At 45.2% G+C, this 13,331-nt stretch overlaps 1 long non-coding RNA gene across 2 annotated transcripts; it reads right to left on the bottom strand.

Moving 5' to 3' along the window:
- Positions 1–630: 630 nt before the first annotated feature.
- Positions 631–11,970, bottom strand: LOC111860172 (uncharacterized). 2 transcript variants are annotated; one of them, XR_002841977.2, is made up of 4 exons: positions 11,564–11,970; positions 11,412–11,479; positions 874–3,489; positions 631–723 (listed from the first exon to the last, which is right to left on the bottom strand). It is a non-coding gene; the product is annotated as an uncharacterized lncRNA (long non-coding RNA). The 2 variants fall into 2 exon arrangements; XR_011982671.1 differs by lacking the exons at positions 631–723; positions 874–3,489 and adding an exon at positions 7,717–7,792.
- Positions 11,971–13,331: the final 1,361 nt, after the last annotated feature.

Genomic DNA, 13,331 nt, shown 5'->3' with positions numbered 1-13,331 from the left:
TAGGTGACCTTCCTGTCAGCCCCTTTTGTTTATGTTCACCACAAAGGACTGACAAGTGTAATGGGCTTTCTTGTGTTCTGCAGCTGGTGTTGCTCAACTTAAACCAGTTATAAAACATTTATACAGCCTGGGTCGGCTCCAAGAACACACAGATCCTATAACGATACTGGCAACAGAAGGAAATCAAGAAAAACAGCCTTCAGAAATACGATTAGCTACAGATCGCATCATAAGAATAAAGGAGTCCCCTGACATTGCTATGGAAACCAAAAATGGCAAGTCTTTGGAAAACGCATCAGACGTGGATTCTGCTTTTACATCCACAGAAAGTGGTTCTTTTGCCATTTACATGCATCCTCATCTCATGCCTCGGTAAATAAGCTACATGAGTTTTGCTATGACTAAGAAAGTGCGTTGGACCCATTTTTAAGCATTAAAGACTCGTTATCTGTTCTGTGGGATTGGCAGCCATATTGCTGCTCAACAGAATACGACAGTCTGTCAGTTAACATGGTTTTAAATGCTTAAATGCATATGAGGTGTCTAACAGCAGAAAAGCCTTAGCACCCGGTACCTGCAGAGCCACAAACATTTCAACGGAAAAAAACTTCACTCGTGAGTGAGCAGCGATCCTTTTGCTAAGAGGGACACCTTTGACAGGAGCTGTCACTGCCCATACCCTGGAACATCGACACATATCATCTCTTACTGTTGATGAGAGTCCTGCAAACATAGGAAACGCAGTAATTACAGGGAGCCTGCAAGGCCGGACCTGCATCAACGCACTCAGGGTGACAATCCCCTGGTCTGGAGTATTTATGAGAAAACAGATGGCAAGAGTTCAACAAAACCCACCACTGTCTGATCACTCACTTTGGTAATTCAGTTGTTGCTCATGATGTGCCAACACAATGGGCCAAACCGTTACTCTTAAAGGAAAAGACCAGACAACAATAAAAGGGAATGAAATGTCAGTGCCTGACACAGTAAATCATTGCTATTCTGACAGGGGAGCTTGAGTTAACATTCCACATGCCCCATTTATCAAAAAATAAAACATTTTATATGTATCAAAATTAACTGCACGCATACTTTACATTTCAAGACTGCAATAAACCCGTTACACAGGCAGAACAACAGTGCAGGTCCCAGAGGAGTGGGAAAAATATTGTAATGCAATCTCTTGTTTTTGTAGCGTGCCGGATGAAAAGAGAAAGGGATCACTGGAGAAAAAAGATAAGATGCAGACATTTCTCAGATTTCGGGAAATCTTACAGAGGGCTAAATTAGATCTAAAAAATGGATCTGTGCTGGAGATGACTCACTTTATCTTCACTCCAAGCAAAATGAGATTGAAATGTTAAAATGAGATTACCAGAGAATCTACTGTCTCCTCCGATTCCCACTGATCACAAATCTCAGGTTACGGTGGCTGCTATTTACCATGTGACTCACTGAGACCCTTGAATACCCTTTTTAAACATTCTGATTTTTACCGAAATGCCAATTCTCAATCAACAAATGACACCTTGAAGGTAAAATGGCACACGCATTACCTTGCATGTGTCTGTCTTTATTGCGTCACATAAAACATGAAACCACATTAAGCAGGAAAAAAACATGCTAAAAACATGTGAATGTATCAGCAGTGAACAAGAATGTACAACAAGATCACATAATTTACTCTAACAGAAATCTCTGATGGATAATTAACTTGAACACAGATTTAACACAATAATGAATCACAGCTTCACCTGAACTGAATCAGCACACATTTTATCCCAACGCTCTCAGTAACTGCCTCTATCTGCCTCTATTTAGAGGCACGATGACTTCACTGAAGTCTGCCCGCAGGAGGCTTCCCCTCTGTCGGCACTCGGCTCGCTATCCCAGACGCGAGGAGTGAGAAGCTTTCCAGACGGCATGACTGACACCTACTGGACTCCACTCCTGTTCCTGCTGAACTGAGCCAGTTTTCCATGAACACACTGATACCAGTTCAGTAGGCACTGGAGGTCGCAGCCCCCTTTTAGAAGTTGGGTCTTGTGTGGAACCTCAAGGAAAGGATCTGCATGCATTTTACACAGGAAATAAACTGAGTACAATTTAGGGAAGGAATGGTCCTCAGAAAATCCCAAAGGGTCATATGAGCAAGAGAACATACAGACCTGAGGAGACACTAACAGACCTGAACAGACATTAACAGATCTGAACAGATACAGGGTGATTGTGATGTATAAAGCTCACAAATTCCTTGTGGATTTTCAGTTCGGACCTTTAAATCAGTGTTTCCCAACCCGGTCCTTGGGGACCCACAGACGATCCACGTTTTCGCTCCTTGCCGGCTCCCTGACGGGAGCTGGGAGGCAAAAACGTGGACCGTCTGTGGGTCCCCAAGGATCAGGTTGGGAAACACTGTTGTAAACACAAACATGTGCTCCAACTCGCATGTGCACACAAAGTATCATGCAGCTGAAGGGAAGTCCAGTACTCACCACCTGGAACGCAGTGCATGGGCACATAGCCGCTCATCGCAACCCACGCACCCTAAGAACCAGGTACCGGTGAAATGTAAGCTTGCAGGCCTCGACTGGCTCCACATTTCGCGGGCATTCCGGAGCTCCTGATTGGTTACCCACTGGAAGCTCTCTCTCTTTCGTGTGGACGTGGCTAAATTTCATTGGTTCACTTAAGGCACTGAACTTAGCCACTGTGAACAAAATATCTGAAGGATCAATGCTCACCAACTAGCTAAGTTCTGAGCCTATAGGAAGTGATGTCCTGTCATTTTGTTGTTCCCATTGGATGTCCATGGTCTGATTAAGAACTGCTGTAATACGCCAATCAAACATGCTATATAAACACAGAGGGATACTGTAATTCTAAAGCATGTGTTTTGACAGGGAGATAAGTATTAGTTAGGTGGGTTAGAAATCTCTTAGAGGTATTAGTTAAGGGGGTTAAAATTCAAAGTTAAATGACATTTCGCTGCTCTGTGCAATGACAATAAAGTTTCTTATCTGAATGTAATATGCTAAACTTTAAGAGTTACTTACTGCTGAGGGAGGTGGTAAGACTATTATTTATAAACATAACATATAATAAAGATAATGATGAAATAACACACAGCACACGCTAAAACGCCCGTCGCTCCACACGGCTAAGGCTTGAGTAATAAGGAGTCAGCACCTTCTGCAGACTGAGTCACGCTTCACTGATAATTCCTGGCATTTCAAACTTCCAGACAGACATCCGAGGCCAGAGAGATTTTCACAGGGGTGCATTCTGAGGACATTCGTTTTAATTAGAACCGATGCCTGAAGCGCTGTAACAGAGTGGAAATCCCTGGCAATGTGATTTTTGTTTGTGTTTTTGCACCAAATCACTGTGCCAGGAACCCTCCCTGTAGCAGTGGTCTGGTAGAGAGCTCGCCCCGGGGTCCGTGTGCTGCACAGCTGTGCTCCAGCTGTGACCCGCAGGCGCGCTGCCCTGCAGGGAGAGAAACCCAACTGGTCAGAGGTTCCCAGCCATTTCCATTCAAAGAAATCAGCAGTCAGTCTGAATGAACAAAGACAGACCCTGACACTGGATAGCTGTGCAAAAAAAGAAAAATAACGACAGTGACAACCATGGCTGACTGGACACATGACTCAGATGGGAAAACATTACATATTTATGCAAGCATTTCTCTTCGAGGTGCTTGATAAACGTCACACTGAGATCATCTGCAGCAGTGTGAAGTGCTGAAAGTCGAATCTGTGAGGACTTGAAATTTGGGAACTGAAATAAGTGGAATACAAATTGGAAATTATATTAAAAAAAAAGAATATTACAGGACAGAACATTTTACTTGTGCTTTTTAATGGAATTCTTTCAGAAGGAGAGGATTACATTATGCTTGGGAAAGTTTTCAGTGCAGTTAAGTATTCGCGTCAGCTTCAACACAAGAAGCCACTGAAATGTCCTGGGCTCCATACGTAAACATGAGGAATTCAACATGCTCTTCCACTCTCAAACAGCAGAGACAGACAGTCTGGAACGACCATTGCCGTTATCCTGCTGTACTTTACAGCCAAATTCCTGAGTCCCTTCTATGGCAACTACTAACAGTACAACTCAGCACGGCTCGATGCATGACAGCTCAAAGACGCAACCTGATGTACTTCTGACACAAAAATGGGTGTGATGCTTACAGACACGATTTTAAAGCTGGAATGAAGATCCAACAATGCTTACTAATCTGGACACATCCTTGAGACCTCGTTTAACACAAGCTGATCACAATATCTATAATAATTAGAAACTGAGAAATGTCTCCTAGATAACGATAACAATCATAAACGATATCTGAAATGTAACAAAAAAATTGAACAAATAAGATTTATATATATTTACAGATATAGCCCAGGATTTCCTGCTGTGTAGCTTTTGCCGTGACTTTCATTAGTAAAACTGCTAGCGACACTTTAGTTTTAGGGTCTGAGGAAGTCGCTGCTGTGAACCAGCCCCCGGCACTTTGAGAAGTTCACGGCACCAGCTGAAACAAAGGTCTCTCTTAACTGGGAGGCCCAGCCCCTGGCAGAGGCACAATGCCTCCGACACCTCCCTCTGCCCCTCAATCTGCAGCCTCTTGTTCTCTGATCAGATCCCAGTCAAACACAGTGAGCGTCTATTTAACCACAGGCCCAGCCATGGGTAGCGTCCAGCGAATTCCTCTCATACCAGTACGTTTATATTAGCTGTGGTACGCGCTGCCAGTGTGCCGCCCTTCACCTGGCCGCCGCATGTAGCGACACATCCACGCGAAGCCCTGGAGCGAAGCGACGGCCGGCATAAGCACTCCGCTTTCCCACCGCGCGCTGAGGACCTGCCTGTCCCCAGCGGATAATTCTTTCATTCGTGACAACGCAGGAGACAATAGCACACAAATCCACGCATCATTTATATCTGTCCTGCTGTCCTCACCCTGTCAGGTCACAGCAAGTCAAAACTAAAGGAGTTTGAGTTCTTCAATGAGGAACAATTTAGTGCCCAGACCAACTGAAATCTCACTTTCTGGAGAAGACGATTCTCGTCATTCATACGCCTGGATATTTTCTAAAAGCATTCAGGATGAGCGCCACTTACACCTGAACTAACAGCCTTCAGTTTGGGAGACCTTAACAACCACACACCGCTGTCCCATGAGTCCTGGGCATGGGAGCCGGGGCACGGCGGCGCCGCGTACTGGGCATGGGAGCCGGGGCACGGCGGCGCCGCGTACTGGGCATGGGAGCCGGGGCACGGCGGCGCCGCGTACTGGGCATGGGAGCCGGGGCACGGCGGCGCCGCGTACTGGGCATGGGAGCCGGGGCACGGCGGCGCCGCGTACTGGGCATGGGAGCCGGGGCACGGCGGCGCCGCGTAATGGGCATGGGAGCCGGGGCACGCCGGCACCGCGTACTGGGCATGGGAGCCGGGGCACGGCGGCCCCTCCTGGGCATGGGAGCCGGGGCACGGCGGCGCCGCGTAATGGGCATGGGAGCCGGGGCACGGCGGCGCCGCGTAATGGGCATGGGAGCCGGGGCACGGCGGCGCCGCGTAATGGGCATGGGAGCCGGGGCACGGCGGCGCCGCGTACTGGGCATGGGAGCCGGGGCACGGCGGCGCCGCGTACTGGGCATGGGAGCCGGGGCACGGCGGCACCGCGTACTGGGCATGGGAGCCGGGGCACGGCGGCACCTCCTGGGCATAGGAGCTAGAGAAAGTTGTTGTAACAAGACTGTTGTGACACAGATACCAGACTCAAAAAAAGCTGCCCGTGTGGCTGTAACACCTCTGCTTTGGGGAGACTGAAATCCCTCTTAGAACGTCAATGCGAAAGAAGCCATGTTCTCCATGGTCTCTGAAAACAGGGATAGTTTCAGTCATTCAGTGGGTGGAAGGGCTCACTTATACTTTACTTGACGGGGCATAAATCTGGTGTCATGTTCATACTCATGTATTAATTAACCACAAAATAAGTTTTGGTTACATACTGATCTCATCTTAATTCATCATTAATGATCATAATGCATGTTCTATCCCAAGCAGTTACTATATCTGTTACAATATCTGTTCATTTTGTAAACCTGTTTGAACTACTGAAGGAACAAGCATCTTTTACCTCAAGTAGACTATATTTGTTCATGATTTGTACTTCAGTAGTAAATGAGATATTACTAAGTATTTGTGCCCCATCGAGTAAAATGCGACCCATTTGGCCAAAAACCATGTCGGCCAGTTCCCACAGCAGCCAGTGCAATGGGACTGACGTGCAGCCCTGGCATTTTAGGGCTGAGATAATCCACTTGCTGCCATTCGGGTGGAACCACCTCCCACGTTACGTAATTAAGCCCAGAGGATCCTCCTGGCTTCCTGTGTGAAGTGTTAGCTATGGACGGCGCTGGGGGGGCACCTTCTGGAAGAGTCCCAGCAGCGGCTCACAGCCCAGCAGGGAGGCCACCTTGGGGGGGGGGGGTGACCTGAAGGTACCTGATCCAACACTCACCCTCGCATTTACACTGCGGCCGCGTCGCATAAAAAGCGGTTAGCGACGTTCGTTAGGTCTGCACCTCATTCTGCTGGAACACCCATTATGGCTGCAGATCCATGGAAATTACCTCCCTAGGGGCAATAAGGCTGGATTCCCATGGGTGTGAGCAGAAAGCAGGTTGGATTTTTGCAGAAAAGCTCAGTTTGAGGTGATCCACAGCTACCCGCTGTATTATCAGTGCCTAGCCAGAAGATGCAGTGACATTCATCGCTACCCGCTGTATTATCAGTGCCTAGCCACAAGATGCAGTGACATTCATCGCTACCCGCTGTATTATCAGTGCCTAGCCACAAGATGCAGTGACATTCATCTTTACCCGCTGTATTATCAGTGCCTAGCCAGAAGATGCAGTGACATTCATCTTTACCCGCTGTATTATCAGTGCCTAGCCAGAAGATGCAGTGACATTCATCGCTACCAGCTGTATTATCAGTGCCTAGCCAGAAGATGCAGTGACATTCATCGCTACCCGCTGTATTATCAGTGCCTAGCCAGAAGATGCAGTGACATTCATCGCTACCAGCTGTATTATCAGTGCCTAGCCAGAAGATGCAGTGACATTCATCGCTACCAGCTGTATTATCAGTGCCTAGCCAGAAGATGCAGTGACATTCATCACTACCCGCTGTATTATCAGTGCCTAGCCAGAAGATGCAGTGACATTCATCGCTACCCGCTGTATTATCAGTGCCTAGCCAGAACATGCAGTGACATTCATTGCTACCTGCTGTATTACCAGTGCCTAGCCAGAAGATGCAGTGACATTCATTGGATATTCAAAATATTCAAAATAACATGTACATGTTTGTATTACACATCAATTATACCTCAATTTCTCCATCCATCCAATACATGGTTATAGAGAACCTGGAGCCTATCCCAGGAATCAAAGGGCAAAAGGCTTGGGATACCCTGGACAAAATGTGTATTTTTAAGAATTAGAAGTGTGTAGAGCTGCCCATGATGGAGATGGACACCAGCCTTACTGAAGCCCACACAGCTCAGCAGGTGCCTATTGGTGGACAGTGTGTGGCTGTGGCTCAGTGGACTAAGGCCCTGTGTCTGTAATCAGAAGGTCGTTGGTTTGAGCCTGACCTCGGTACGTCTGTGGCTCCTGAAGCAAGGCCCTCAACCCCCCCCCCCCCCCCCCCCCCCCCGGGGTGCTGCTGTGGGTGGCTGCTCTTCGTGGTCAGTTTGCTCTCACCTACAGAAAGCAAGCTGGGGGGAGACATAAGGAGAATTTCCCCATGGGCATCAATGAAGTATCAGCTATTATTACTATTCACATGCCAAGGGAAATGCGACATATTACAGAACAGACTGGAAACTGTTCACCTCATGATTATAAATTTAAATCTTACATGTTTCTACAAATAGCTGGTGAGAGAGCTGGCTACATTTTTAAATGTTGATACTGCACTGCTATATTTAAGATAGAAAAATTATATTATTGAATGTATGTGGCGCAGTGGGCTAAACCTGTGTGCCTGTAATCACAAGGTTGCTGGTTCAAACCCAGCCTCAGCACCTCTGTGGGTCCTTGAGCAAGGCCCTTAACCCCCAGCTCCCTGGGTGCTGCTACGGGTGGCTGCCCTTCACAGACAGCTTACTCTACAAAGAGCAAGTTGAGGGAGGCGTAAAGACAATTTCCCCACGGGGATCAATGAAGTATAGATTATTATTATATACTGAAAAATGCATAATTACAGAAAACAAAGGGCTATTTCTACATGCACATAAAAAAACAACACTTCTCCGAGACATTTAAAAAATGTGAGAGTCCGGATCTCAGTGGATCTCCGGAGCTCATCTTCACAAGCATGCATCTATATCTGATGGGTAACATGACCCTCATTTACATTTCTGCAATGTTTCCTTCCCAGACGGTTCAAGAAAAAAAACAGGAGTATTTTCTTGACCTGTTGATCTCAGTTTAAAATCATCATCTGTCTGAACCAGGGAGGATAACATTAATATGAGAGCAGTAGTGCTTGATCCACTTATAGATGAGAGCAGTCTTTCTGATAGCTATACAAGCTATACAACTGTCACCAGTCCAGGGGAGGACAGGGACATCAAGAGCAGGCACTTACAGACACATAGTATCAGAAAAAAGGGTAGAGCCCGGGTACAGGTTTGTTCCCCAAGGTACAAATAACATAATGTACCCCCAATGGTACAAAGATGTTCCTCAGAGTCTATTTCTGTATCTTAAATGGTACTTTTACCTATATCTAGGGTAGAAAAGGCAGACCCTTCAGGGTACAGCCTCAATGACAAGTAATTGTACCCTCAAAGGTACAAATTGGTACTTCATTTTCTGACAGTGTAGACCCAAGCATTGCGGGTCAAAGAACGCTCAAAAAGGCAGAATCGCAACATCAACCTGGTGTTGGCATCAGTGCACAAAAACTACCAGAGATGAGGAAAGCATGAAGACATGGAATGTACCGTGGAGTGAAGAAACCACCCATTTCTGGCAGCGAATCGGCAACAAAGTATTCTTCTGTAACTGATGTCTCTAATTATATGAGACACATCTTTGTAGTTTCATTACTCGATTATTCATCTGCCTGTGAAATCTGACTCCCGAACATGTCAAAGTGAAGTAAGAATGTCTGTTTGACTTTGAACTGGTTTGGGGTTTCCATTACGTTACACACACTTCTATTCCCATTTAAGTGTTACATTACGTGCCCGTTCATTCCCAGTTTCGTTACTGCCTTTTTCCGTAACTCAGATTCTGTGTTCTCTCACAAACAGCCATGAAGGGGGTGATCTGGACTGAGAACAAACATACCTTCCAATCTATCCATCTATCTCTCTGTCTGTGTCTTCAGCGACTTGCAGAGCCTACAGATTTTATTTTCTGCACTCACATAAACTGGATCAGAAGTAATTCCAAATGAGTGTTATTTTTTCTAGTAAATGAAGTCTATGATCTCTGCTAGAAAAATGATTAAGTAGCCTTGGGATGAGGAAAAACATTGAATGGTGATGACCAAAATTAGACTTTTTTAAAAAAAAATGGAATTCCCCTTTAAAGGCAGTTCAAATAACAGGGTAGATTCTATGAGACTGTCGCAGGTAAAACGATAACAAAGGGTAATGTGTCCCCCAGCCATTACAGTTTATTATGTAAATGTAAAAAATGCGGTGATCGGACATGGGGAAGGCGCTTAATAATCTGTAGCACGGAGCAGATCATTACTGCTTTACTACTGTAGTTGGCGTTTCACTCGCAAAGCGAACCCAGTGAAGATCCCAGCTGCTGTATACACTGTATTATTCCCCTCTACACTGGGTGGGACTGGAGACACACAAACACACAGAAAGAGAGAGGGAGCAAGAGAGACGTACGTACAAACACAGCAACTTACGTCACTGGCTTATGACCAGAGCCCAAATAAGAAACTATGGTCTGGCAAAGTTCGGGTCAAAAGGTTTCCATTTGCTTCGACGTTGTAACCCAACACCAAAAGGGAACGACTATCAAAACTTCATTTGAAAAACAGGCCTTCGGTACCACGCACAGATTTTGCAGGTGAAACCACTTTACTGTTGCTTTTGGAATTTAAGAGCCTCAGTAGAATGTTAACAGACAACTAGACCTATTAAAAAAACCAACAACTGCTGGAGCTATAATTCATTGGCGACTGGTTTTTCAGGAGTGCGCACTGAACTTTAATTCACACTCTGAGTAAGAAAAACACGTCCTGAGTGGAGGAGGCAGGGAAGCGCACGCGGGACTCACGCCGGAGGGGGCAGCGCACGCGGGACTCACGCCGGCCGCAGCTTTGCAGCTTAATTGCCGGCTCTTCCTCAAACTCTTTAAATATATTAACGAGTACGACTAATATAAAGAAAAAATATAGATTTGCCGGCTAGCCTGAGTCTAGTGAACTGAAAACCAACATAGCTATACAATATACATAGCTAGGCTATAATATATATATATATAATATATATATATATATATATATATAAATATATATATAAACACACACACACACACACACACACACTAATAATCAGCCGTATCACATGTATTTAGACTTGACTGAAGTATGACTTCCATATGAATTCAAATGTATTCAGGAGACCTATTTAAAAACTGCACAGTATTCCTATCTCCCTAGGCGATATAAGAGCAAACTGTCCGTTAATCTATGTTCCCTTTTTTGGTGCAGTATAGCGATCACTGATATTACAATGACTATGAATGAAAACATTTTTGAACAAAATATACATGATGAAATTACTAATAAATATGAGTAATGACAAGTTCATACTTTGTTAATCTGCAAACTTAATTAAATTCAAATACGTGTAAAAGATCCAACCCTGATATTTATGGGAGCAAATTGTCTAAATACTACATTTTTGAAAATATGAATAACGAAGAAAACATACAAATCTTGGTTACACAGAACAAATATCTGCATTAATAGAGTTCGTGACTATGTTTTTTTCTTATAAGCATATTAAATCTTTGATTTTACTTTACTGCATCCAAGTACAGTCATTTTCAGGCAAACTGTAATCGGCGCGTTTGTTACTTAAGACAAAGGACGGACTCGTGTTACTGGAGCAGCCTACCTGTTTACCTTATGTTTCTGAACGTTTCGTTAGACAAATTCGCTGAAACAGTTTTTACATAGCTTTATCTATTTATTTCTTGCTTGCCTGAATCAATGCGTGTCGCTTTATGCTTTGACATGCATTCGTGTACAAGAAATTACAAGCTCGATGATATATCGCTCTTGCTTGAAAGTTCTTTCCCTAAACAGGCTCGACCGTAAATAAATAAAAATAAAAATAAAATGACAGTACTCACCAAGCCTAGTGATCATCTGTACCTTAGCAGCGAAGAGTTCAGTTGAGAATATGCGGCTCTCGGGGTATCTGGAGTCAAGGAGTTAACTAGGGTGATTATGAAAGGAGTGGTGGAAAATGTGACATTTCAGATCCATCATTTCTATTTCTTGCCTTGTCTTGAGTTACTGAAGCGGCTCCTGCGTCCTGATGGGTGTTCTCCAGTCGTTCTTCCCCCCCTTTGCCAACTAGGAGAAAGTGGTCAGGTGTTGCGTTCACACACCCAGCTGTCCGCTCTCCGGAGTTCCCTGCTTCAACCTGATGAGTCACTCCGGCGGCCGGAGCACCTCGTCTAAACACTGCAGAACACAGAGGGAAAAAGAGGCAGAGAAGCAGAGGGACAAAAATAGCAGGGTTATTGTGGAGGGCATTTCAGCTGCTTGTCCCAAAGTAATCTGTTATCAATACTGAGCCCCGAATGTTTCCCGTCCTCTATTAAAATGCCTTGACTGCCACAATTATATTAGCCTCCAGCTAAAAGGGAATAGCTCTCGGAGACACGCTCCCTCTCTCTGCCTCTCACAGGCATGCACGCACGGACACATACTCCTCATGTCTCCGTCCTCCTGCACTTAGTTTTATCCCTTAAAGGGACAACACCTTTTTTCTCCCAAAGTTAAGCTTCGGCAGATTCCCTTGTTTTTTTGTCCCGCATTTAGGCAGCGATGACTCTGTTTGCAGCCGCCTTGTGATCTGCAGACTTTTGTAATTACCACAGAAAGACGATGCAGACGGCTGGCTCGTGCCGCAGAACCGTCTTTAAGCCATTATAAAAGCGACCCTGAACACCTAACCCACACTTCCAAGTCTTGAATAACGTTGTTTACGAGTCCCACATAATATTTAATGAAAAACTCAACCATCACGTAGATGTCTTCGTAAAGCAATGAGTCTGAAAAATGTTAGCGTGGACGGCAAGTGACTGACAACAGAGAGAAATAGCACGGACTAAATTCTAAATAGTCACTGGCATAATAGAACTGGAGTGGCGGAGTCAATGAAAAACAGGCAAATTTCAGTTTGAAACTAAACCTTCAGGTAGCCCTAAGCATCCCCCCTCCCCCCCGCGATCATTACCTGCTCTTTTAATTCTGCTGTCACTGGACCAAGATCGGCTATAAAACTTCAGTTATTCCTGGAGGATATGTATTTTTTTTTTGCGATGAACTGTTTGTTACAACTTTGACACAGTAATGGGGAGGCAGGGGCGTGGACAGCAACAGTCTAAACACACTGCAGGCACAGCAGAGTCGAAAACAAGGCAGTGACATAGAAATGAACGCAATGGCCTACAAAGGTGGCTCGGGATATATTTGGCAAAAGTGATACATATAAATACGGTACCAGTGTTCCTCAGTGGTGTCAGAGGAACAGACGTGACTCACAAAACAGTTTGGGTGTGCTGAAAGCAGTGAAATCACATGGACACTGCACTGCCTTCACTGTTTCTGAGAGAGTATGAGGCAGAAAGGGCACTATCACTGCTTAGTGAGTCTCCAGACACAGCAGTGTTCTCGCCACTTACACGCCACTTACACGCCACTGCACACCTTACACTTGGCCTACAGTATATCCTGCTTTTTATTGTTTTCAAAAAACTTTGTTTTAAGCTACCCACCTGGATAAAGAAGGAATTGCAATTCAAACATGAGCCCTGCTATGGAAATGAAATACTTGGAATATAAGGAGGAGGGGCCCTCTTCCCTCACATGCCAAGGCTGGGGGTTTGAATCCCACCTCTGAGTACTCCAGTTCCCTCCCGCAATCTGAAAACATGCAGCTAGAAGAGAGGAACGCAGGAAACCTACAGTAATGAACATAGGGTAACTACAACTGATAATCACACGGCAACACGGAAACGGTGCTGGACTGGCGATGCCAC

Source organism: Paramormyrops kingsleyae, chromosome 15, assembly GCF_048594095.1.
Source record: "Paramormyrops kingsleyae isolate MSU_618 chromosome 15, PKINGS_0.4, whole genome shotgun sequence".
In the NCBI taxonomy this organism is placed as follows: domain Eukaryota; kingdom Metazoa; phylum Chordata; class Actinopteri; order Osteoglossiformes; family Mormyridae; genus Paramormyrops; species Paramormyrops kingsleyae.
Note: the sequence above shows the minus strand (reverse complement) of the source record. Positions and strands in the feature narration are given on the sequence as shown.